General features: G+C 48.4%; 10 non-coding genes and 2 pseudogenes across 10 annotated transcripts; all 12 read left to right on the top strand.

The window, feature by feature from the left end:
• The first annotated feature begins 573 nt into the window (after positions 1-573).
• On the top strand, positions 574-750 carry LOC148997002 (U2 spliceosomal RNA; annotated as a pseudogene).
• A 339-nt stretch (positions 751-1,089) lies between these two features.
• On the top strand, positions 1,090-1,254 carry LOC148997001 (U1 spliceosomal RNA). Its single transcript, XR_016147562.1, has one exon. It is a non-coding gene; the product is annotated as a U1 spliceosomal RNA (small nuclear RNA).
• A 6,579-nt stretch (positions 1,255-7,833) lies between these two features.
• LOC148997000 (U2 spliceosomal RNA) lies at positions 7,834-8,007 on the top strand (annotated as a pseudogene).
• A 338-nt stretch (positions 8,008-8,345) lies between these two features.
• Positions 8,346-8,510, top strand: LOC148996999 (U1 spliceosomal RNA). Its single transcript, XR_016147558.1, has one exon. It is a non-coding gene; the product is annotated as a U1 spliceosomal RNA (small nuclear RNA).
• Positions 8,511-9,622: 1,112 nt separating this feature from the next.
• LOC148996998 (U2 spliceosomal RNA) lies at positions 9,623-9,813 on the top strand. The gene has a single exon (XR_016149369.1). It is a non-coding gene; the product is annotated as a U2 spliceosomal RNA (small nuclear RNA).
• Positions 9,814-10,152: 339 nt separating this feature from the next.
• LOC148996997 (U1 spliceosomal RNA) lies at positions 10,153-10,317 on the top strand. The gene has a single exon (XR_016147557.1). It is a non-coding gene; the product is annotated as a U1 spliceosomal RNA (small nuclear RNA).
• A 1,109-nt stretch (positions 10,318-11,426) lies between these two features.
• LOC148996996 (U2 spliceosomal RNA) lies at positions 11,427-11,617 on the top strand. The gene has a single exon (XR_016149238.1). It is a non-coding gene; the product is annotated as a U2 spliceosomal RNA (small nuclear RNA).
• Positions 11,618-11,956: 339 nt separating this feature from the next.
• On the top strand, positions 11,957-12,121 carry LOC148996995 (U1 spliceosomal RNA). The gene has a single exon (XR_016147556.1). It is a non-coding gene; the product is annotated as a U1 spliceosomal RNA (small nuclear RNA).
• A 1,111-nt stretch (positions 12,122-13,232) lies between these two features.
• Positions 13,233-13,423, top strand: LOC148996994 (U2 spliceosomal RNA). The gene has a single exon (XR_016149237.1). It is a non-coding gene; the product is annotated as a U2 spliceosomal RNA (small nuclear RNA).
• A 339-nt stretch (positions 13,424-13,762) lies between these two features.
• Positions 13,763-13,927, top strand: LOC148996993 (U1 spliceosomal RNA). Its single transcript, XR_016147552.1, has one exon. It is a non-coding gene; the product is annotated as a U1 spliceosomal RNA (small nuclear RNA).
• A 1,112-nt stretch (positions 13,928-15,039) lies between these two features.
• LOC148996992 (U2 spliceosomal RNA) lies at positions 15,040-15,230 on the top strand. The gene has a single exon (XR_016148617.1). It is a non-coding gene; the product is annotated as a U2 spliceosomal RNA (small nuclear RNA).
• A 338-nt stretch (positions 15,231-15,568) lies between these two features.
• Positions 15,569-15,733, top strand: LOC148996991 (U1 spliceosomal RNA). Its single transcript, XR_016147551.1, has one exon. It is a non-coding gene; the product is annotated as a U1 spliceosomal RNA (small nuclear RNA).
• The last annotated feature ends 6,506 nt before the right edge of the window (positions 15,734-22,239 follow it).

Here is a 22,239-nt window from a genome sequence, read left to right as displayed (position 1 = left end):
CATCTGGGCCACCAGAAACCTGCTGGTGGGGAAACGCGTTACGGTGCCCCTCCACGCGTGCGAGCAATTAGTTAGATCTGCGCTGCAGGAGGCGCCGGACGTCGTTATTCGGATGGGGGGGCTGGGGTCACACCAAAGAGGTCCCGGCCACCCCCGACCCTGGCCGCCCGTAGATGCACCCTCACCACACCGGCTACGGGAACAGCGGGCCAGCGGGCCGGAGGAGAGGGGATCTCCGCTGGGCGCTGGAAGCGAGGAGACCGGGGCCTGTTCTGGAGACCTGGAGTGAATGGACATTCTTGATAGGGACTCACCCTCGATCCTGTACAAGAGATGTTTTATGTGGCATAATTTATTGTTTTACTGGTTTTTATCTGACATGTTTTATTGTTTTATTCCTATTATTTAAACCATTTACCTTTCTTTTAAAACATACATGGACTTTTTACACAACACACAAACACAAGAAACTTTTAACAGTAAATAATGTGTCCCTTATAATATGTGTAAAAATGTGATCTAAAATAAAAAATGTACATGCAAATGGAAATAATGGAATGACACTGTGACAATAAAACTTTTCGAAAGAAAAAAAAATCTGTTCTTATCAGTTTAATATCTGATACGTGCCCTACCCGGGCACCACATATTAAATTGATTTTTGGTCCTGGGAGATGGCATAGGGGCTTGCTCCGTCCACTCCACGCATCGACCCGGTATTGCAGTACTTCTGGGAACGGTGCACCCTCCTAAAGTGTTCAATGAAAGAAATGTAGTGGTCTTGTGTGGCAGAAGGTGATAATGGAGCTAGTGTGAGTGGGTGTTGTAGGTGATCATGTGCTATACTAGCCTGGGTAGAATTGTGGTGTAAAAACAAGACAAAAAGGAACCCCTGTTCCTCTGTCAGTTTAACATCTGATCCGTCCACTATTCGGGGACGGCGCATTATGTACATTTATGGCTCATGGAGCCGGATGCGGAGCGTGCAAAAAAAAAAAAAAAAAAAAAAAGCCCCTTTTTTGACTGGCAAACCGCTGGTGAGGATTGGGGAGAGGGGCAGGGTGCTTCTGACTGAAGGCCTGGGAATTCATACTTACCTGGCAGGGGAGACACCATGATCAGGAAGGTGGTTCACCCAGGGCGAGGCTCGGCCATTGCACTCTGGGTTGTGCTGACCCCTGCGAATTCCCCAAATGTGGGAATCTCGACTGCATAATTTATGGTAGTGGGGGACTGCGTTCGCGCTCTCCCCTGGACAACACTGGTTAAAAGGGCAGATTGTTAAAGCTCCACTTGAGGTTCTTTTGTTTTTTGTTTTTTTTCTCCACTTCTTCAATATCCAGAGGCAGTCCAGAGAGTTGAACTGCGGCGGTTGCTCGAGAGATACAAAACAGTCTAGGACCGGTCTGTGTGAGGAGGGTTTTCTTTTTTCTCCTCAATTCTTCAAATAGTCTCCAATATTTGACGGACGACTTAGTTCACAGCAGTTGTCCTGGAGGCAAAGTTGTTCGGAATGAGGAGTTCTATCATGTGCTATGAAAACATTGTGCACGTGTGAAACGTCACGTGATATACAGCCACCCATGTTGTGTTTTTTTCTGTTTACAGCGCCACCAAGTGGCCAGTCGCCGCATTCCTCTTCACGTGACCACGGGCTGAGCCCGTACACAGGTGTACCGAGTTGGGTGCAATCGTCTCATTCCGTTGGAGAGTTATAGCCGTTTAAGTAAAGCCCGCCTCGCCCACCCCCAACGTTTTGGCGTACCGTCGCCAACGTGGATGGAAATTCCAACTGTTTCCCGATCCCTGTTGGCAGTCGGACTCCAGAGAATCTTTCTGCACCGGTTTGGGTCAGATCGGGCAAAAAACCTAGGACTAGTGTGCAAAAGTAGGTTTTTCAGAAAATCCAAAATACCCGAAAATCTCGCCAGCGCGGCCACCCAATCCGAGGCATGCATCTTGTTCGGCTCGAGCCAAGGATTCCGGTGATGTAAGACACTTGGGTCTGCGACCGACGGTCGAGGAGTTACGAGCCATTTCGTACTTTTGATCGCTGCAGCGCCACCTTGGGGCCGATCGGGGCGAGCCTTGGTGAGGTTGTAGTACCGGGCCGGTCCTACCATCCCTCAGAGTTTCAAGTCTCTACCACGGACGCTTTGGTCTGCCCGCTCACTTTTAAGGCGGAATGTTGATGATCCAAAATCCCAGGTTGCACTCCAGAGTGTCGTGCTGTGCACTCTGTTGTGATCCATTTTCGGTGTCAACCAATCTGAGCTGAGCTTGTTTGCCGGCGACCTTAGACCCTCTCGCCGCGGCCCAGGTGGGCGTGGCCTTTGCCGGCTCCCCCGCCTCGGCGTCGCTGCGTCATCGCTTCTCGGCCTTTTGGCTAAGATCAAGTGGTCTGGTCGGACGTCTGAGACAGCGATCGCCTCTTGTTGGACTTGGTCTCGTGTGTTGCTTGTCACACGGGACATACACCCTTCAGGAGGTACATTGACAAGCGGCTTTTAATTGACGACTCGTTCTACGAGGAATCTTCTGGTTTTAAGGTAAGCAGGTTTTAATTTATTTATTGTATATTTATTGTTGGATTTTAGCCGCAGCAGGCTAGTGGTGCCTCCAACATGTCGGCTGCTCGTGCCGGCATGAGGAGGCACCACAGCGTGCGTTTTAAATTCAAGACAAAGGAGGATGGCACTCTCCAGGCGATGTCCAGGTTGGACTTTTCCAGGAAGTGCATCCAACAGACTCTCGGTTTTAAGGCTATTGATATTAACTGCTTGTTGACTCTGCCCCTGAATCATGGCTTCGACGTTAGTTTTGCTTCTGCTTCCTTGCTAAGTACTTTTTGGGCTCGGTATGAATTGTGTAAAGCCAATTTCTCCATGTTCACTGTGGAAAAACTGACTGATAATTCGCTGAAAGTGGTGATTGTCAGGATGTTTAATGAAACAGTTAGTGGAGAAGACATTGCTGTATGGTTGGCAAGATATTGCTCTATTCGTGGTCAACCAGTCAAGGTTTTAGATGAAGACGGTATCTGGAGCTGTGCGTGGAGAGTGCCCATTAAACAATGGGCAGATCCCAACAGCTACCATGGCCTGAGTCAAATTCCTTCTATGATTGTGTTGGGAGAGAATAGAGGTTACATCCATTATCAAGGGATGCCCAAGCTATGCCGCAAGTGTGGCCAACTTGGGCATCTCGCCGAGGCGTGCCAAGAAGTAGTGTGTAGGAAGTGCAGAGAAATTGGACACACTTTTGAAGAGTGCAAAAATGGCAGAAAGTGCAACCTCTGTGGAGAATCATCCCATCTCTACAGAGACTGCCCCCAAAGTTTTGCCAACAAGCTAAAAAACAACAAAATGGCCGCCCCACCCAAAGAGCAAACGATAAAGGAGGCGGGCCCTGAGGTTTTGGCGGGAAATTCAAATCCTCAGCCAGCCTCAGGGATTGGACTGGAAGAAGGAAGTGGGGCGGCCACAGGGGCGGAGTCAACTCGAACAGCTGGTCAGGGGGAGGAAGCCAATCCTCAAAATGATAATGGTAAAGAAGAGGTGAACGACAAAGAGGAGGAAACGGCTTCCTCCCTTGTCACCGTGTCTGAGGCTAGTGGGTCAACTAGTGGGAGTGAGACAGATTCTTCTCTTCCCAATGCTCAAGTGCAGAAAAGAACTGCGAGATCTCCTCTGGTCCAAACAGAGGAGAAAAAGCTGCGGGTAGCGCATCGGCTAGATAGTTCCCCCATGGAAGATCTAGACCGTGTGTGGCCCACAGACTCTCCTAATGAAGTATCTTTTCTGCATTTTAAGCTAAGAACATCGACGCCAAAGGCTTCACAAGAGGTTCTCTCTGTGAGCCCTGAGACGTCAAGCACTTTCCTCCCTGATCCCAGGCTTTCTGGGGAAAAGGGACGGCAAGTGCAACAAGAAATAACCTGATTTTAATTAAATCTCTGTAGTCCTTTTGTTGCTTTTAAATGTCTCATACCCTTTTAACCATACTGCTCATGGCTCTCACTATCTCCACCATCAATGTGAGAAGTGTGAGGAGCAATATACGAGCACAGAGTGTCCTATCCTTTTTAAAAACTTTTAAGTCAGATGTGTTTTTATTACAAGAATGTGGCCTGCCTTTTTTATCCAATTACAGAAAGTGGGAGGAGATTTGGACCCCAGGAGTTTCCGTTTGGAGTGGGTCCAATTTTAATAAAAATGACGGTGTCGCCATTTTAATACAAAACCCTAATATCTTGGTGAAGGGCAGCACTGTGGTGAGGGACGGGCGGGCAATTTTAGCTAATCTGACTTTTTTAGGTAAGGATTTTAACATTTTAAATGTGTATGGTTTTACAGACAAAAACAATAGGTATGAGCTTTTAGAAGACCTGCGGCCCCACATGTTAGGTAGGGCTCCCCTAGTGGTAGCAGGGGATTTTAATTGCGTTTTAACCAAGAAAGACAGGAAGAGGACAGAGGATTTTAAAGTTGACAAAACGTCGGTTTTATTGCAGGATTTAGTTAGAGATTTTAAATTAGTGGACTGTTTTAAAGCAATGCATCAGAGAGAGGAGGGCTTCACCTGGTTCAGTGGTGACGGCACCAGAGCCTCTCGCATTGACTACGTTTTTACACGGGACTGCCTGCCAACCGATGCAACATTAACCCCCCTCTTTTTTTCAGATCACACAATGCTGTCATGCACCCTTTCACTCCCCACTGGTGTGACTGCAGGGGGAGGGCTGTGGAAGCTGAACTGCTCCCTTTTGGAAGATAAAGATGTAGTCAGTGAGTACAGGGAGCAGTTCAGCCAATGGCAGACCCTCCAAGACTTCTACGACTCACGTGCACAGTGGTGGGAGATGGTAAAAGAACGGACGAGACAGTTTTTTAGAAAGATAGGAAAAATCAAAAAGAATAGATTAAATCGACGCATGATGGGGCTGCAAAAACGACTACAGAGATATTTTAACCTTTTAAACGATGGGATTGATTTTAGTGAAGAAATCAAAGAAATAAAGCAAGAAATGTCAGTTTTATCCGAAATTCAAAGCAAAGGTGTCATTTTAAGGAGCAGGGAGAAGGAGATTGAGGAAGGTGAAAGGTGCACGAGGTATTTCTTTAAAAAAATTATTTCACGGGGTGGGGCAATCACAGCTTTGAAAAGTGGAGGGAGGGAGGTTTACACCACAAAAGAAATTTTAAAGGAAACTGAAGTATTTTATGAAAACCTATACAGCACCAAAGAAGTCCACAATGACACATTACAGGAGGTTTTAGAGTTTTTAGAAAAGAAAGTCGAAGGCGAAGGTACAATTTTATCTCAAGATTTCAACATTTTAGAAATTCACAAAGCACTCAAAAGTTTTAAACGAGGAAAGTCCCCCGGCACCGATGGACTTCCTCTGGAGTTTTATTTGACTTTTTGGGATATTTTAGCTTTCGACTTACTGACTGTTTTTAAAGAATTTGAGACTCTTGAAAGACTTCCTGACAGCTTTAGAATAGGGATAGTTTCACTCTTACATAAGAAAGGGGACAAGACTGACTTACGGAACTGGCGACCCATCACTCTTTTAAATGTCGACTGTAAACTTTTTAGCAAAATTTTAGCCACACGCATGTCGACAGTTTTAGAGGACGTAATCCACCCGGATCAAGCATGCGCTGTGCCAGGAAGGAAGATCACGGACAGCCTGGTGCTGATCAGAGACGCCATCTGTTATGCGAGAGACAGAAACCTTCGGCTAGTAGTCCTAAATTTAGACTTTGAAAAAGCATTCGACCGTATCTCGCACCAGTTCCTTTTTAAGGTACTGGGTAAAATGGGATTTCCAGGGCGGTTCATAGCCTGGGTGGGACTGCTGTACAACAGTCTGGTCAGCAGAATTGTAGTTAATGGGCATTTATCCAAAGCTGTTAATATCTACAGCGGCGTCCGTCAGGGGTGTCCCTTATCTCCCCTTCTGTATGTGGCTTGTATAGAGCCACTGGCACAAATCTTGAGAAGGGACAAATGGATTAAAGGACTAGGCATTCCAGGGACTAGTGGACTGACGGCAACCTGCGTTTTATACATGGACGACGTGACCCTTTTAGCAACGGACGTTTTATCGGTACGAAGAGCAATGGACTTGACTGACTGGTACGGTCGGGCCTCAGGCGCCAAGCTCAATAGGAGCAAGTCTGAGGCCCAGCTCTTCGGGCCGTGGGGGAACGTTGACAAAGGTGGACTAGATTTGGATTTTAAAGATAATAATTTGAAAATTTTAGGTGTTAAATTTGACAGGGAGGGTGGAGGACAGGGTAACTGGACTGACATGTTAGGGAAAGTTAGGCAAAGACTGGGCTTTTGGGGACTAAGAAATCTGACGATTGAAGGCAAGATTTTAATTTTTAAAGCTGTGATTTTACCACTGATTTTACTTGTCTGTTCTGTTTTTAGTCCCCCACGAAGCTTCCTGATTTACCTGGAGAGAGCAGTGTTTTACTTCCTGTGGGGGTCCAAGTGGGAGCGACTCAAAAGAGAAGTAGTGAAGAAAAGGAAGGAGAATGGCGGAAAAGGGCTCCCAGACCCCCACCTGTTTTTAGGCAGCCGCTTCACTGCCCTCCACATTAAATACGCCCTGACCCCATCCAGAGAACACAAGACAGCAGCCATGACCCGATTCTGGATGGGGTCATACTTAAGATCTTTGAAAATTTTACCCGTTGATCTTAAATGTCCAGTGTCTTTTAATCTGTCAAAAGAACATCTTTTTATTAAGAATTTTTTAAAGAAATACCTTTTAGAAGCGAATGATGCCACTGTTTTAACTAACCACAAGTCTCTTGTCTCTCTTGTGCAGGATCGAGAATCGGTGAGTCCAGTTCCAGGCCTCACACTAGGTGAGGCCAAAGACGTTTGGAGGAACGCAGCCCACCCAGCTCTCCAGAACAGGCTTAAGGACTTGTCGTGGATGGTGGCCCATGAGATCCTCCCGGTCAGGGCGGTTATGCACTCCAGAGGCATGGCCAAAAACCCCACCTGCCCACGGTCCGGATGTGGTTCCCCGGAGACCGTCTACCATCTGCTCTGGGAGTGCGGTGCTGCGCGGGACCTGTGGGCCAAGACCAGCCCCCTGGTTTTCCCGTGCCTGCCGGCGGGTCGGGCCCAGGTGGGATACAGGCTCGCCATCCTGGGGGTGGGTCAGGGCTTGAAGGAGCTAACATCACAGCAATTTACCTCGCTCTGGCTCACCCTCAACCATATCAAGGATGCCATCTGGGCCACCAGAAACCTGCTGGTGGGGAAACGCGTTACGGTGCCCCTCCACGCGTGCGAGCAATTAGTTAGATCTGCGCTGCAGGAGGCGCCGGACGTCGTTATTCGGATGGGGGGGCTGGGGTCACACCAAAGAGGTCCCGGCCACCCCCGACCCTGGCCGCCCGTAGATGCACCCTCACCACACCGGCTACGGGAACAGCGGGCCAGCGGGCCGGAGGAGAGGGGATCTCCGCTGGGCGCTGGAAGCGAGGAGTCTGGGGCCTGTTCTGGAGACCTGGAGTGAATGGACATTCTTGATAGGGACTCACCCTCGATCCTGTACAAGAGATGTTTTATGTGGCATAATTTATTGTTTTATTGTTTTTTATCTGACATGTTTTATTGTTTTATTCCTATTATTTAAACCATTTACCTTTCTTTTAAAACAAACATGGACTTTTTACACAACACACAAACACAAGAAACTTTTAACAGTAAATAATGTGTCCCTTTTAATATGTGTAAAAATGTGATCTAAAAGAAAAAATGTACATGCAAATGGAAATAATGGAATGACACTGTGACAATAAAACTTTTCGAAAGAAAAAATCTGTTCTTATCAGTTTAATATCTGATACGTGCCCTACCCGGGCACCACATATTAAATTGATTTTTGGTCCTGGGAGATGGAATAGGGGCTTGCTCCGTCCACTCCACGCATCGACCCGGTATTGCAGTACTTCTGGGAACGGTGCACTCTCCTAAAGTGTTCAATGAAAGAGTTGTAGTGGTCTTGTGTGGCAGAAGGTGATAATGGAGCTAGTGTGAGTGGGTGTTGTAGGTGATCATGTGTTATACTAGCCTGGGTAGAATTGTGGTGTAAAAACAAGACAAAAATGAACCCCTGTTCCTCTGTCAGTTTAACATCTGATCCGTCCACTATTCGGGGATGGCGCATTATGTACATTTATGGCTCATGGAGCCGGATGCGGAGCGTGCAAAAAAAAAAAGAAAAAAAAAAGCCCCTTTTTTGACTGGCAAACCGCTGGTGAGGATTGGGGAGAGGGACAGGGTGCTTCTGACTGAAGGCCTGGGAATTCATACTTACCTGGCAGGGGAGACACCATGATCAGGAAGGTGGTTCACCCAGGGCGAGGCTCGGCCATTGCACTCTGGGTTGTGCTGACCCCTGCGAATTCCCCAAATGTGGGAATCTCGACTGCATAATTTATGGTAGTGGGGGACTGCGTTCGCGCTCTCCCCTGGACAACACTGGTTAAAAGGGCAGATTGTTAAAGCTCCACTTGAGGTTCTTTTGTTTTTTGTTTTTTTTCTCCACTTCTTCAATATCCAGAGGCAGTCCAGAGAGTTGAACTGCGGCGGTTGCTCGAGAGATACGAAACAGTCTAGGACCGGTCTGTGTGAGGAGGGTTTTCTTTTTTCTCCTCAATTCTTCAAATAGTCTCCAATATTTGACGGACGACTTAGTTCACAGCAGTTGTCCTGGAGGCAAAGTTGTTCGGAATGAGGAGTTCTATCATGTGCTATGAAAACATTGTGCACGTGTGAAACGTCACGTGATATACAGCCACCCATGTTGTGTTTTTTTCTGTTTACAGCGCCACCAAGTGGCCAGTCGCCGCATTCCTCTTCACGTGACCACGGGCTGAGCCCGTACACAGGTGTACCGAGTTGGGTGCAATCGTCTCATTCCGTTGGAGAGTTATAGCCGTTTAAGTAAAGCCCGCCTCGCCCACCCCCAACGTTTTGGCGTACCGTCGCCAACGTGGATGGAAATTCCAACTGTTTCCCGATCCCTGTTGGCAGTCGGACTCCAGAGAATCTTTCTGCACCGGTTTGGGTCAGATCGGGCAAAAAACCTAGGACTAGTGTGCAAAAGTAGGTTTTTCAGAAAATCCAAAATACCCGAAAATCTCGCCAGCGCGGCCACCCAATCCGAGGCATGCATCTTGTTCGGCTCGAGCCAAGGATTCCGGTGATGTAAGACACTTGGGTCTGCGACCGACGGTCGAGGAGTTACGAGCCATTTCGTACTTTTGATCGCTGCAGCGCCACCTTGGGGCCGATCGGGGCGAGCCTTGGTGAGGTTGTAGTACCGGGCCGGTCCTACCATCCCTCAGAGTTTCAAGTCTCTACCACGGACGCTTTGGTCTGCCCGCTCACTTTTAAGGCGGAATGTTGATGATCCAAAATCCCAGGTTGCACTCCAGAGTGTCGTGCTGTGCACTCTGTTGTGATCCATTTTCGGTGTCAACCAATCTGAGCTGAGCTTGTTTGCCGGCGACCTTAGACCCTCTCGCCGCGGCCCAGGTGGGCGTGGCCTTTGCCGGCTCCCCTGCCTCGGCGTCGCTGCGTCATCGCTTCTCGGCCTTTTGGCTAAGATCAAGTGTAGTATCTGTTATTATCAGTTTAATATCTGATACGTGCCCTACCCGGGCACCACATATTAAATTGATTTTTGGTCCTGGGAGATGGCATAGGGGCTTGCTCCGTCCACTCCACGCATCGACCCGGTATTGCAGTACTTCTGGGAACGGTGCACCCTCCTAAAGTGTTCAATGAAAGAAATGTAGTGGTCTTGTGTGGCAGAAGGTGATAATGGAGCTAGTGTGAGTGGGTGTTGTAGGTGATCATGTGCTATACTAGCCTGGGTAGAATTGTGGTGTAAAAACAAGACAAAAAGGAACCCCTGTTCCTCTGTCAGTTTAACATCTGATCCGTCCACTATTCGGGGACGGCGCATTATGTACATTTATGGCTCATGGAGCCGGATGCGGAGCGTGCAAAAAAAAAAAAAAAAAAAAAAAGCCCCTTTTTTGACTGGCAAACCGCTGGTGAGGATTGGGGAGAGGGGCAGGGTGCTTCTGACTGAAGGCCTGGGAATTCATACTTACCTGGCAGGGGAGACACCATGATCAGGAAGGTGGTTCACCCAGGGCGAGGCTCGGCCATTGCACTCTGGGTTGTGCTGACCCCTGCGAATTCCCCAAATGTGGGAATCTCGACTGCATAATTTATGGTAGTGGGGGACTGCGTTCGCGCTCTCCCCTGGACAACACTGGTTATAAGGGCAGATTGTTAAAGCTCCACTTGAGGTTCTTTTGTTTTGTTTTTTTTCTCCACTTCTTCAATATCCAGAGGCAGTCCAGAGAGTTGAACTGCGGCGGTTGCTCGAGAGATACGAAACAGTCTAGGACCGGTCTGTGTGAGGAGGGTTTTCTTTTTTCTCCTCAATTCTTCAAATAGTCTCCAATATTTGACGGACGACTTAGTTCACAGCAGTTGTCCTGGAGGCAAAGTTGTTCGGAATGAGGAGTTCTATCATGTGGTATGAAAACATTGTGCACGTGTGAAACGTCACGTGATATACAGCCACCCATGTTGTGTTTTTTTCTGTTTACAGCGCCACCAAGTGGCCAGTCGCCGCATTCCTCTTCACGTGACCACGGGCTGAGCCCGTACACAGGTGTACCGAGTTGGGTGCAATTGTCTCATTCCGTTGGAGAGTTATAGCCGTTTAAGTAAAGCCCGCCTCGCCCACCCCCAACGTTTTGGCGTACCGTCGCCAACGTGGATGGAAATTCCAACTGTTTCCCGATCCCTGTTGGCAGTCAGACTCCAGAGAATCTTTCTGCACCGGTTTGGGTCAGATCGGGCAAAAAACCTAGGACTAGTGTGCAAAAGTAGGTTTTTCAGAAAATCCAAAATACCCGAAAATCTCGCCGCGCGACCACCCAATCCGAGGCATGCATCTTGTTCGGCTCGAGCCAAGGATTCCGGTGATGTAAGACACTTGGGTCTGCGACCGACGGTCGAGGAGTTACGAGCCATTTCGTACTTTTGATCGCTGCAGCGCCACCTTGGGGCCGATCGGGGCGAGCCTTGGTGAGGTTGTAGTACCGGGCCGGTCCTACCATCCCTCAGAGTTTCAAGTCTCTACCACGGACGCTTTGGTCTGCCCGCTCACTTTTAAGGCGGAATGTTGATGATCCAAAATCCCAGGTTGCACTCCAGAGTGTCGTGCTGTGCACTCTGTTGTGATCCATTTTCGGTGTCAACCAATCTGAGCTGAGCTTGTTTGCCGGCGACCTTAGACCCTCTCGCCGCGGCCCAGGTGGGCGTGGCCTTTGCCGGCTCCCCCGCCTCGGCGTCGCTGCGTCATCGCTTCTCGGCCTTTTGGCTAAGATCAAGTGTAGTATCTGTTCTTATCAGTTTAATATCTGATACGTGCCCTACCCGGGCACCACATATTAAATTGATTTTTGGTCCTGGGAGATGGCATAGGGGCTTGCTCCGTCCACTCCACGCATCGACCCGGTATTGCAGTACTTCTGGGAACGGTGCACCCTCCTAAAGTGTTCAATGAAAGAAATGTAGTGGTCTTGTGTGGCAGAAGGTGATAATGGAGCTAGTGTGAGTGGGTGTTGTAGGTGATCATGTGCTATACTAGCCTGGGTAGAATTGTGGTGTAAAAACAAGACAAAAAGGAACCCCTGTTCCTCTGTCAGTTTAACATCTGATCCGTCCACTATTCGGGGACGGCGCATTATGTACATTTATGGCTCATGGAGCCGGATGCGGAGCGTGCAAAAAAAAAAAAAAAAAAAAAAAGCCCCTTTTTTGACTGGCAAACCGCTGGTGAGGATTGGGGAGAGGGGCAGGGTGCTTCTGACTGAAGGCCTGGGAATTCATACTTACCTGGCAGGGGAGACACCATGATCAGGAAGGTGGTTCACCCAGGGCGAGGCTCGGCCATTGCACTCTGGGTTGTGCTGACCCCTGCGAATTCCCCAAATGTGGGAATCTCGACTGCATAATTTATGGTAGTGGGGGACTGCGTTCGCGCTCTCCCCTGGACAACACTGGTTAAAAGGGCAGATTGTTAAAGCTCCACTTGAGGTTCTTTTGTTTTTTGTTTTTTTTCTCCACTTCTTCAATATCCAGAGGCAGTCCAGAGAGTTGAACTGCGGCGGTTGCTCGAGAGATACGAAACAGTCTAGGACCGGTCTGTGTGAGGAGGGTTTTCTTTTTTCTCCTCAATTCTTCAAATAGTCTCCAATATTTGACGGACGACTTAGTTCACAGCAGTTGTCCTGGAGGCAAAGTTGTTCGGAATGAGGAGTTCTATCATGTGCTATGAAAACATTGTGCACGTGTGAAACGTCACGTGATATACAGCCACCCATGTTGTGTTTTTTTCTGTTTACAGCGCCACCAAGTGGCCAGTCGCCGCATTCCTCTTCACGTGACCACGGGCTGAGCCCGTACACAGGTGTACCGAGTTGGGTGCAATTGTCTCATTCCGTTGGAGAGTTATAGCCGTTTAAGTAAAGCCCGCCTCGCCCACCCCCAACGTTTTGGCGTACCGTCGCCAACGTGGATGGAAATTCCAACTGTTTCTCGATCCCTGTTGGCAGTCAGACTCCAGAGAATCTTTCTGCACCGGTTTGGGTCAGATCGGGCAAAAAACCTAGGACTAGTGTGCAAAAGTAGGTTTTTCAGAAAATCCAAAATACCCGAAAATCTCGCCGCGCGACCACCCAATCCGAGGCATGCATCTTGTTCGGCTCGAGCCAAGGATTCCGGTGATGTAAGACACTTGGGTCTGCGACCGACGGTCGAGGAGTTACGAGCCATTTCGTACTTTTGATCGCTGCAGCGCCACCTTGGGGCCGATCGGGGCGAGCCTTGGTGAGGTTGTAGTACCGGGCCGGTCCTACCATCCCTCAGAGTTTCAAGTCTCTACCACGGACGCTTTGGTCCGCCCGCTCACTTTTAAGGCGGAATGTTGATGATCCAAAATCCCAGGTTGCACTCCAGAGTGTCGTGCTGTGCACTCTGTTGTGATCCATTTTCGGTGTCAACCAATCTGAGCTGAGCTTGTTTGCCGGCGACCTTAGACCCTCTCGCCGCGGCCCAGGTGGGCGTGGCCTTTGCCGGCTCCCCCGCCTCGGCGTCGCTGCGTCATCGCTTCTCGGCCTTTTGGCTAAGATCAAGTGTAGTATCTGTTCTTATCAGTTTAATATCTGATACGTGCCCTACCCGGGCACCACATATTAAATTGATTTTTGGTCCTGGGAGATGGCATAGGGGCTTGCTCCGTCCACTCCACGCATCGACCCGGTATTGCAGTACTTCTGGGAACGGTGCACCCTCCTAAAGTGTTCAATGAAAGAAATGTAGTGGTCTTGTGTGGCAGAAGGTGATAATGGAGCTAGTGTGAGTGGGTGTTGTAGGTGATCATGTGCTATACTAGCCTGGGTAGAATTGTGGTGTAAAAACAAGACAAAAAGGAACCCCTGTTCCTCTGTCAGTTTAACATCTGATCCGTCCACTATTCGGGGACGGCGCATTATGTACATTTATGGCTCATGGAGCCGGATGCGGAGCGTGCAAAAAAAAAAAAAAAAAAAAAAAGCCCCTTTTTTGACTGGCAAACCGCTGGTGAGGATTGGGGAGAGGGGCAGGGTGCTTCTGACTGAAGGCCTGGGAATTCATACTTACCTGGCAGGGGAGACACCATGATCAGGAAGGTGGTTCACCCAGGGCGAGGCTCGGCCATTGCACTCTGGGTTGTGCTGACCCCTGCGAATTCCCCAAATGTGGGAATCTCGACTGCATAATTTATGGTAGTGGGGGACTGCGTTCGCGCTCTCCCCTGGACAACACTGGTTAAAAGGGCAGATTGTTAAAGCTCCACTTGAGGTTCTTTTGTTTTTTGTTTTTTTTCTCCACTTCTTCAATATCCAGAGGCAGTCCAGAGAGTTGAACTGCGGCGGTTGCTCGAGAGATACGAAACAGTCTAGGACCGGTCTGTGTGAGGAGGGTTTTCTTTTTTCTCCTCAATTCTTCAAATAGTCTCCAATATTTGACGGACGACTTAGTTCACAGCAGTTGTCCTGGAGGCAAAGTTGTTCGGAATGAGGAGTTCTATCATGTGCTATGAAAACATTGTGCACGTGTGAAACGTCACGTGATATACAGCCACCCATGTTGTGTTTTTTTCTGTTTACAGCGCCACCAAGTGGCCAGTCGCCGCATTCCTCTTCACGTGACCACGGGCTGAGCCCGTACACAGGTGTACCGAGTTGGGTGCAATCGTCTCATTCCGTTGGAGAGTTATAGCCGTTTAAGTAAAGCCCGCCTCGCCCACCCCCAACGTTTTGGCGTACCGTCGCCAACGTGGATGGAAATTCCAACTGTTTCCCGATCCCTGTTGGCAGTCGGACTCCAGAGAATCTTTCTGCACCGGTTTGGGTCAGATCGGGCAAAAAACCTAGGACTAGTGTGCAAAAGTAGGTTTTTCAGAAAATCCAAAATACCCGAAAATCTCGCCAGCGCGGCCACCCAATCTGAGGCATGCATCTTGTTCGGCTCGAGCCAAGGATTCCGGTGATGTAAGACACTTGGGTCTGCGACCGACGGTCGAGGAGTTACGAGCCATTTCGTACTTTTGATCGCTGCAGCGCCACCTTGGGGCCGATCGGGGCGAGCCTTGGTGAGGTTGTAGTACCGGGCCGGTCCTACCATCCCTCAGAGTTTCAAGTCTCTACCACGGACGCTTTGGTCTGCCCGCTCACTTTTAAGGCGGAATGTTGATGATCCAAAATCCCAGGTTGCACTCCAGAGTGTCGTGCTGTGCACTCTGTTGTGATCCATTTTCGGTGTCAACCAATCTGAGCTGAGCTTGTTTGCCGGCGACCTTAGACCCTCTCGCCGCGGCCCAGGTGGGCGTGGCCTTTGCCGGCTCCCCCGCCTCGGCGTCGCTGCGTCATCGCTTCTCGGCCTTTTGGCTAAGATCAAGTGTAGTATCTGTTCTTATCAGTTTAATATCTGATACGTGCCCTACCCGGGCACCACATATTAAATTGATTTTTGGTCCTGGGAGATGGAATAGGGGCTTGCTCCGTCCACTCCACGCATCGACCCGGTATTGCAGTACTTCTGGGAACGGTGCACTCTCCTAAAGTGTTCAATGAAAGAGTTGTAGTGGTCTTGTGTGGCAGAAGGTGATAATGGAGCTAGTGTGAGTGGGTGTTGTAGGTGATCATGTGTTATACTAGCCTGGGTAGAATTGTGGTGTAAAAACAAGACAAAAATGAACCCCTGTTCCTCTGTCAGTTTAACATCTGATCCGTCCACTATTCGGGGATGGCGCATTATGTACATTTATGGCTCATGGAGCCGGATGCGGAGCGTGCAAAAAAAAAAAGAAAAAAAAAAGCCCCTTTTTTGACTGGCAAACCGCTGGTGAGGATTGGGGAGAGGGACAGGGTGCTTCTGACTGAAGGCCTGGGAATTCATACTTACCTGGCAGGGGAGACACCATGATCAGGAAGGTGGTTCACCCAGGGCGAGGCTCGGCCATTGCACTCTGGGTTGTGCTGACCCCTGCGAATTCCCCAAATGTGGGAATCTCGACTGCATAATTTATGGTAGTGGGGGACTGCGTTCGCGCTCTCCCCTGGACAACACTGGTTAAAAGGGCAGATTGTTAAAGCTCCACTTGAGGTTCTTTTGTTTTTTGTTTTTTTTCTCCACTTCTTCAATATCCAGAGGCAGTCCAGAGAGTTGAACTGCGGCGGTTGCTCGAGAGATACGAAACAGTCTAGGACCGGTCTGTGTGAGGAGGGTTTTCTTTTTTCTCCTCAATTCTTCAAATAGTCTCCAATATTTGACGGACGACTTAGTTCACAGCAGTTGTCCTGGAGGCAAAGTTGTTCGGAATGAGGAGTTCTATCATGTGCTATGAAAACATTGTGCACGTGTGAAACGTCACGTGATATACAGCCACCCATGTTGTGTTTTTTTCTGTTTACAGCGCCACCAAGTGGCCAGTCGCCGCATTCCTCTTCACGTGACCACGGGCTGAGCCCGTACACAGGTGTACCGAGTTGGGTGCAATCGTCTCATTCCGTTGGAGAGTTATAGCCGTTTAAGTAAAGCCCGCCTCGCCCACCCCCAACGTTTTGGCGTACCGTCGCCAACGTGGATGGAAATTCCAACTGTTTCCCGATCCCTGTTGGCAGTCGGACTCCAGAGAATCTTTCTGCACCGGTTTGGGTCAGATCGGGCAAAAAACCTAGGACTAGTGTGCAAAAGTAGGTTTTTCAGAAAATCCAAAATACCCGAAAATCTCGCCAGCGCGGCCACCCAATCCGAGGCATGCATCTTGTTCGGCTCGAGCCAAGGATTCCGGTGATGTAAGACACTTGGGTCTGCGACCGACGGTCGAGGAGTTACGAGCCATTTCGTACTTTTGATCGCTGCAGCGCCACCTTGGGGCCGATCGGGGCGAGCCTTGGTGAGGTTGTAGTACCGGGCCGGTCCTACCATCCCTCAGAGTTTCAAGTCTCTACCACGGACGCTTTGGTCTGCCCGCTCACTTTTAAGGCGGAATGTTGATGATCCAAAATCCCAGGTTGCACTCCAGAGTGTCGTGCTGTGCACTCTGTTGTGATCCATTTTCGGTGTCAACCAATCTGAGCTGAGCTTGTTTGCCGGCGACCTTAGACCCTCTCGCCGCGGCCCAGGTGGGCGTGGCCTTTGCCGGCTCCCCCGCCTCGGCGTCGCTGCGTCATCGCTTCTCGGCCTTTTGGCTAAGATCAAGTATCTTGTCAGACGGTTGAGACTGCGATCGCCTCTTGGAGGTTCTTGGCTCGAGATCTTCTGGTATCCCGAGCCACACATCTCTTGAGAGGTAGATTGAACCTGCTGATTTTACTCCTGCTCAGTTTTAAGGTAAGACCTTTTTATCTATTTATTTATTTATTTATTTATTTATTGTCTATTTATTTAATATTTATTGGGTTTTTAAAGTTTTAGGCTGTTGGTGCCTCCACCATGTCGGCAGCTCGTGCCGGTGTGCGGAGGCACCACAGCGTGCGGTTTTTATTTAGAGAGGTCGAGGGGAAGCTCCTGGGTATGTCCCGCATGGACTTTTCCAGGAAGCTGATCCAAAAGACCTTACATTTTAAGCCCGAGGACTTGAATTGTTTGATGACTCTGCCCCTGAACAAAGGATTTGATGTTAGCTTTAAGGCTGCTTCCCTGCTAAATGATTTTTGGCAACGGTTTGAAACTGTTAAGGCCCAGTTCTCCATGTTCACTGTGGAGAAACTTTCTGATAACACTCTTAAAACAGTGATTGTCAGGATGTTTAATGAAACAGTGACTGGAGATGATATTTGTGTCTGGCTGGGTAGATTTTGCACTGTTAGAAGTCAGCCTGTCAAAGTGCTAGATGAGGATGGCATTTGGAATTGCTCCTGGCGGATTCCCATTAAACAATGGGAAGACGCTGGGGGCTACCAGGGCCTGAAACATCTGCCTTCTATGATTGTGCTGGGAGAAAACAGAGGCTACATACACTATCAAGGAATGCCTAAGCTGTGTAGAAAATGTGGAAGAGTTGGGCATCTCGCCGAAGCATGCCAAGAACTAGTATGTGGGAAGTGCAAAGAAATTGGTCACAGTTTTGAAAACTGTACCAATGGCAGGCGGTGCAATCTTTGTGGAGAATCATCCCATCTCTACAGAGACTGCCCTAAAAGTTTTGCCAACAAGCTTAAAATGGCCGCCCCACAAGCACACCAAACAAAGGAACAAAGGGAGGAGGAGGCGGTCCCTGAGGTTTTGGCGGGAATTGCAACTCTCCTGCCAGCCTCAGGGATTGGGGTAGAAGAAGGAAGTGGGGCGGCCACAGGGGCAGAGTCAAACATTCAAACAGCCACCACCACTGTGAAAGATAAGGAAGGAGATGAGATGCAGGAAGAAACAGATTCTTCATTAGAAACGGTTCCGGATGTGGTTTTAGAAACCAGTGGGAGTGAAACTGAGCTTTCACTCCCAAATGCTCAGGTGCAAAAAAGGCCTGCGGGATCTCCTCTGTTTGACACAGAGGAGAAAAAAGCTAGGGCTGCACATCGCTCAGATATTTCCTTTTTGGATGATCTGGAGCGTGTGTGGCTCCTAGAATCCCCAAATGAGGTGTCCTTTTTGCACGTAAAGCTAAGAACATCATCACCAAAAGAGCTGCAAGAGGTTTCCTCTGCAGCCCCGGAGGTGGTAAGCATTTGCCTCCCCGACCCCAGTCCATCTGGGAGGAGGGTAAGGCAATTGCCACAAGAAATCACATGATTTTAATGATTTTATTGTAGTCTTTTATTGTCTTCTATTTTAAATGTCTCATACCTTTTTTACCTTACTGCTCATGACCCTCACAATCTCAACCATCAATGTAAGAAGTGTGAGGTCCACCATACGAGCACAGAGCATTTTATCCTTTTTAAATACTTGTAAATCAGATTTGTTTTTAATACAAGAGTGTGCTTTGCCCTTTTTAAATAGGTACACAAAGATGGAGGAATTATGGCTCCCTGGTCCCTCCATATGGAGCGGATCAAACCAAAACAAAAATGACGGTGTTGCTATTTTAATAAAAAATCCCCATATCTTGGTGAAGGGCAGCACAGTGGTGAGGGAAGGGCGGGCTCTTTTAGCAAATCTGAGTTTTTTAGGTAGAGATTTAAATGTTCTTAATGTGTATGGTTTTACAGGTAAAAGTGAAAGGTATGAGCTTTTAGAAGACTTGCAGTCCCACATGTTAGGTAGGGCTCCCCTAGTGGTGGCAGGGGATTTTAACTGTGTTTTATCAAAAAAAGATAGGAAGAGGGTAGGAGAGGATTTTAAAGTAGATAAGACAACGGTTTTATTGCAGGGCTTAGTGAGAGATTTTAAATTAGTCGACTGTTTTAAAAATGTGCATCAAAGAGAGGAGGGCTACACTTGGTTCAGTAGTGATGGCTCCAGAGCCTCTCGCATCGACTATATTTTTACAAGAGACTGCCCGCCAACCGATGCTACAGTCACCCCCCTTTTCTTTTCTGACCACTTAATGCTGTCTTCCACCCTTTCACTGCCCACAGGTGTGACGGTAGGGGGAGGGCTGTGGAAGCTGAACTGCTCCCTCTTAGAAGATGAGGATGTAGTAAAGGAATATAGGGAGCAGTTCAGCCAATGGCAGACCCTCCAAGACTTTTACGATACACGCGCACAGTGGTGGGAGATGGTAAAGGACCGGACAAGACAGTTTTTTAGGAAAGTAGGAAGGGACAAGAAGAATAGGGAAAAGAGATACATGATGGGGCTGCAAAAAAGACTACAAAGATATTTTAATCTTTTTAATAATGGTTTTGATTTTAATGACGAAATGAAAGAGGTCAAGAAAGAAATGTCAGTTTTATCTAGTTATCAAAGTAAAGGGTTTATTTTAAGAAGTAAAGAGAGAGAGATAGAAGAAGGTGAAAAATGTACTAGGTATTTTTTTTAAAAAGATATTAACAAGGGGAGGGGCTATAACTAGTGTAAAAGTAGAAGGGAGGGACGTAAAAACAACAGATGAAATTTTAAAAGGGGTTGAGTATTTTTACCAAGAGTTATACAGTCCAAAAGATGTACATGACACCACTCTAAAGGAAGTTTTAAATTTTTTAGTCAAGGAAGTAAAGAGTCCAAATGAGCTTTTAATACAAGATTTTACCATTTTAGAAACTCAAAAAGCACTGAAAGGTTTTAAGAGGGGTAAATCCCCAGGGGCAGATGGACTCCCCCTGGAGTTTTATCTTACCTTTTGGGACATTTTAGCTCACGAATTACTGACTGTTTTTAAGGACTTTGAGACCCTTGACAGACTTCCGGACAGTTTTAGAATAGGGATAGTTTCTTTACTTTACAAAAAAGGTGACCGGACTGACTTAAAAAATTGGAGACCTATCACTCTTTTAAATTTTGATTGCAAACTTTTTAGTAAAATTTTAGCTACACGTATGTCGACCGTTTTAGAGGACGTAATCCACCCGGATCAAGCTTGCGCTGTGCCCAGAAGAAAGATAACAGACAGCCTAGTTCTGATTAGAGATGCCATCTGTTATGCGAGAGACAGAAACATCCGGCTTGTAGCCCTAAATTTAGATTTTGAAAAAGCCTTTGATCGGGTCTCGCACCAGTACCTCTTTCAGGTACTGCAAAAAATGGGCTTTCCAGAGAGGTTTATAGCTTGGGTGGGGCTGCTGTATGAGGGCTTAAGCAGCAAATTTCTTGTAAATGGGCATCTTTCCAAAGCTGTAAATATCCACAGCGGTGTCCGTCAGGGGTGTCCTTTATCTCCCCTTCTGTATGTGGCTTGTATTGAGCCACTGGCACAGATCTTGAGAAGGGATAAATGGATTAAAGGACTAGACATCCCAGGAACTGGTGGACTGACGGCGACCTGTGTTTTATATATGGATGACGTGACTCTTTTAGCGACTGACCTTTTATCAGTACGAAGAGCAATGGACTTGACTGACTGGTACGGTCGGGCCTCGGGCGCCAAGCTTAACAGGAGTAAGTCCGAGGCCCTGCTCTTCGGGCCGTGGGGCGATATGGACACAGGAGGACTAGATTTGGATTTTAAAGAAAATGATTTGAAAATTTTAGGTGTGAAATTTGACAGGGAGGGTGGAGGACAAGGTAACTGGACTGACATGTTAGGGAAAGTTAGGCAAAGACTGGGCTTTTGGGGACTAAGACAACTGACGCTAGAAGGCAAGATTTTAATTTTTAAAGCTGTGATTTTACCACTGATTTTACTTGTCTGTTCTGTTTTTAGTCCCCCAAGACGATTCCTAGCCAAGTTGGAGAGGGCGGTATTTTACTTCCTGTGGGGGTCCAAGTGGGAAAGACTCAAGAGGGAGGTCGTCAAAAAGAAAAAAGAGAATGGCGGGAAAGGCCTCCCAGACCCCCACCTGTTTTTAGGCAGCCGCTTTGCCGCCCTCCACATCCAGTATGCACTGACCCCATCCAGAGAACACAAGACAGCAGCCATGACCCGATTCTGGATGGGGTCATACCTAAGAAGCTTGAAAATTTTACCCATTGATCTTAAAAGTCCAGTGTCTTTTAATTTGTCAAAAGAACACCTTTTTATTAAGACATTTTTAAAGAAATACCTTTTAGAAACAAATGATGCCACTATTTTAACTAACCACAAGTCTCTTGTCTCTCTTGTGCAGGATCGAGAATCGGTGAGTCCAGTTCCAGGCCTCACACTAGGTGAGGCCAAAGACGTTTGGAGGAACGCAGCCCACCCAGCTCTCCAGAACAGGCTCAAGGACTTGTCGTGGATGGTGGCTCATGAGATCCTCCCGGTCAGGGCGGTCATGCACTCCAGAGGCATGGCCAAAAACCCCACCTGCCCACGGTCCGGATGTGGTTCCCCGGAGACCGTCCAACATCTGCTCTGGGAGTGCGGCGCTGCGCGGGACCTGTGGGCCAAGACCGGCCCCCTGTTTTTCCCGTGCCTGCCGGCGGGTCGGGCCCAGGTGGACTACAAGCTCGCCATCCTGGGGGTGGGTCAGGGCTTGAAGGAGTTGACACCACCAACGTTTGCCTCGCTCTGGCTCACCCTCAACCATATAAAGGATGCCATCTGGGCCACCAGAAACCTGCTGGTGGGGAAACGCGTGACGGTCCCCCTCCACGCGTGCGAGCAAAGAATAAGATCAACGCTGCAGGGTGGGCCGCACGTCGTTATTCGGATGGGGGGGCCGGGGTCACACGGAGAGGGTCCCGGCCGCCACCGTACCTGGCTGCCCGTAGATGCACCCTCACCACTCTGGCTACGGGAACAGCGGGCCAGCGGGCCGGAGGAGAGGGGATCTCCGCTGGGCACTGGAAGCGGGGAGTCCGAGGCCTGTTCTGGAGACCTGGAGTGAATGGACATTCTTGATAGGGACTCACCCTCGATCCTGTACAAAAGATGTTTTATGTGGCATAATTTATTGTTTTATTGTTTTTTATCTGACATGTTTTATTGTTTTATTCCTATTATTTGAACCATTTACCTGTCTTTTAAAACATACATGGACTTTTTACACAACACACAAACACAAGAAACTTTTAACAGTAAATAATGTGTCCCTTTTAATATGT

Source organism: Pimephales promelas, chromosome 2 (genome assembly GCF_988280905.1).
Source record: "Pimephales promelas chromosome 2, fPimPro1.hap1.1, whole genome shotgun sequence".
NCBI classification, from domain to species: Eukaryota; Metazoa; Chordata; class Actinopteri; order Cypriniformes; family Leuciscidae; genus Pimephales; species Pimephales promelas.
This window is presented reverse-complemented; position numbering and strand designations above follow the sequence as displayed.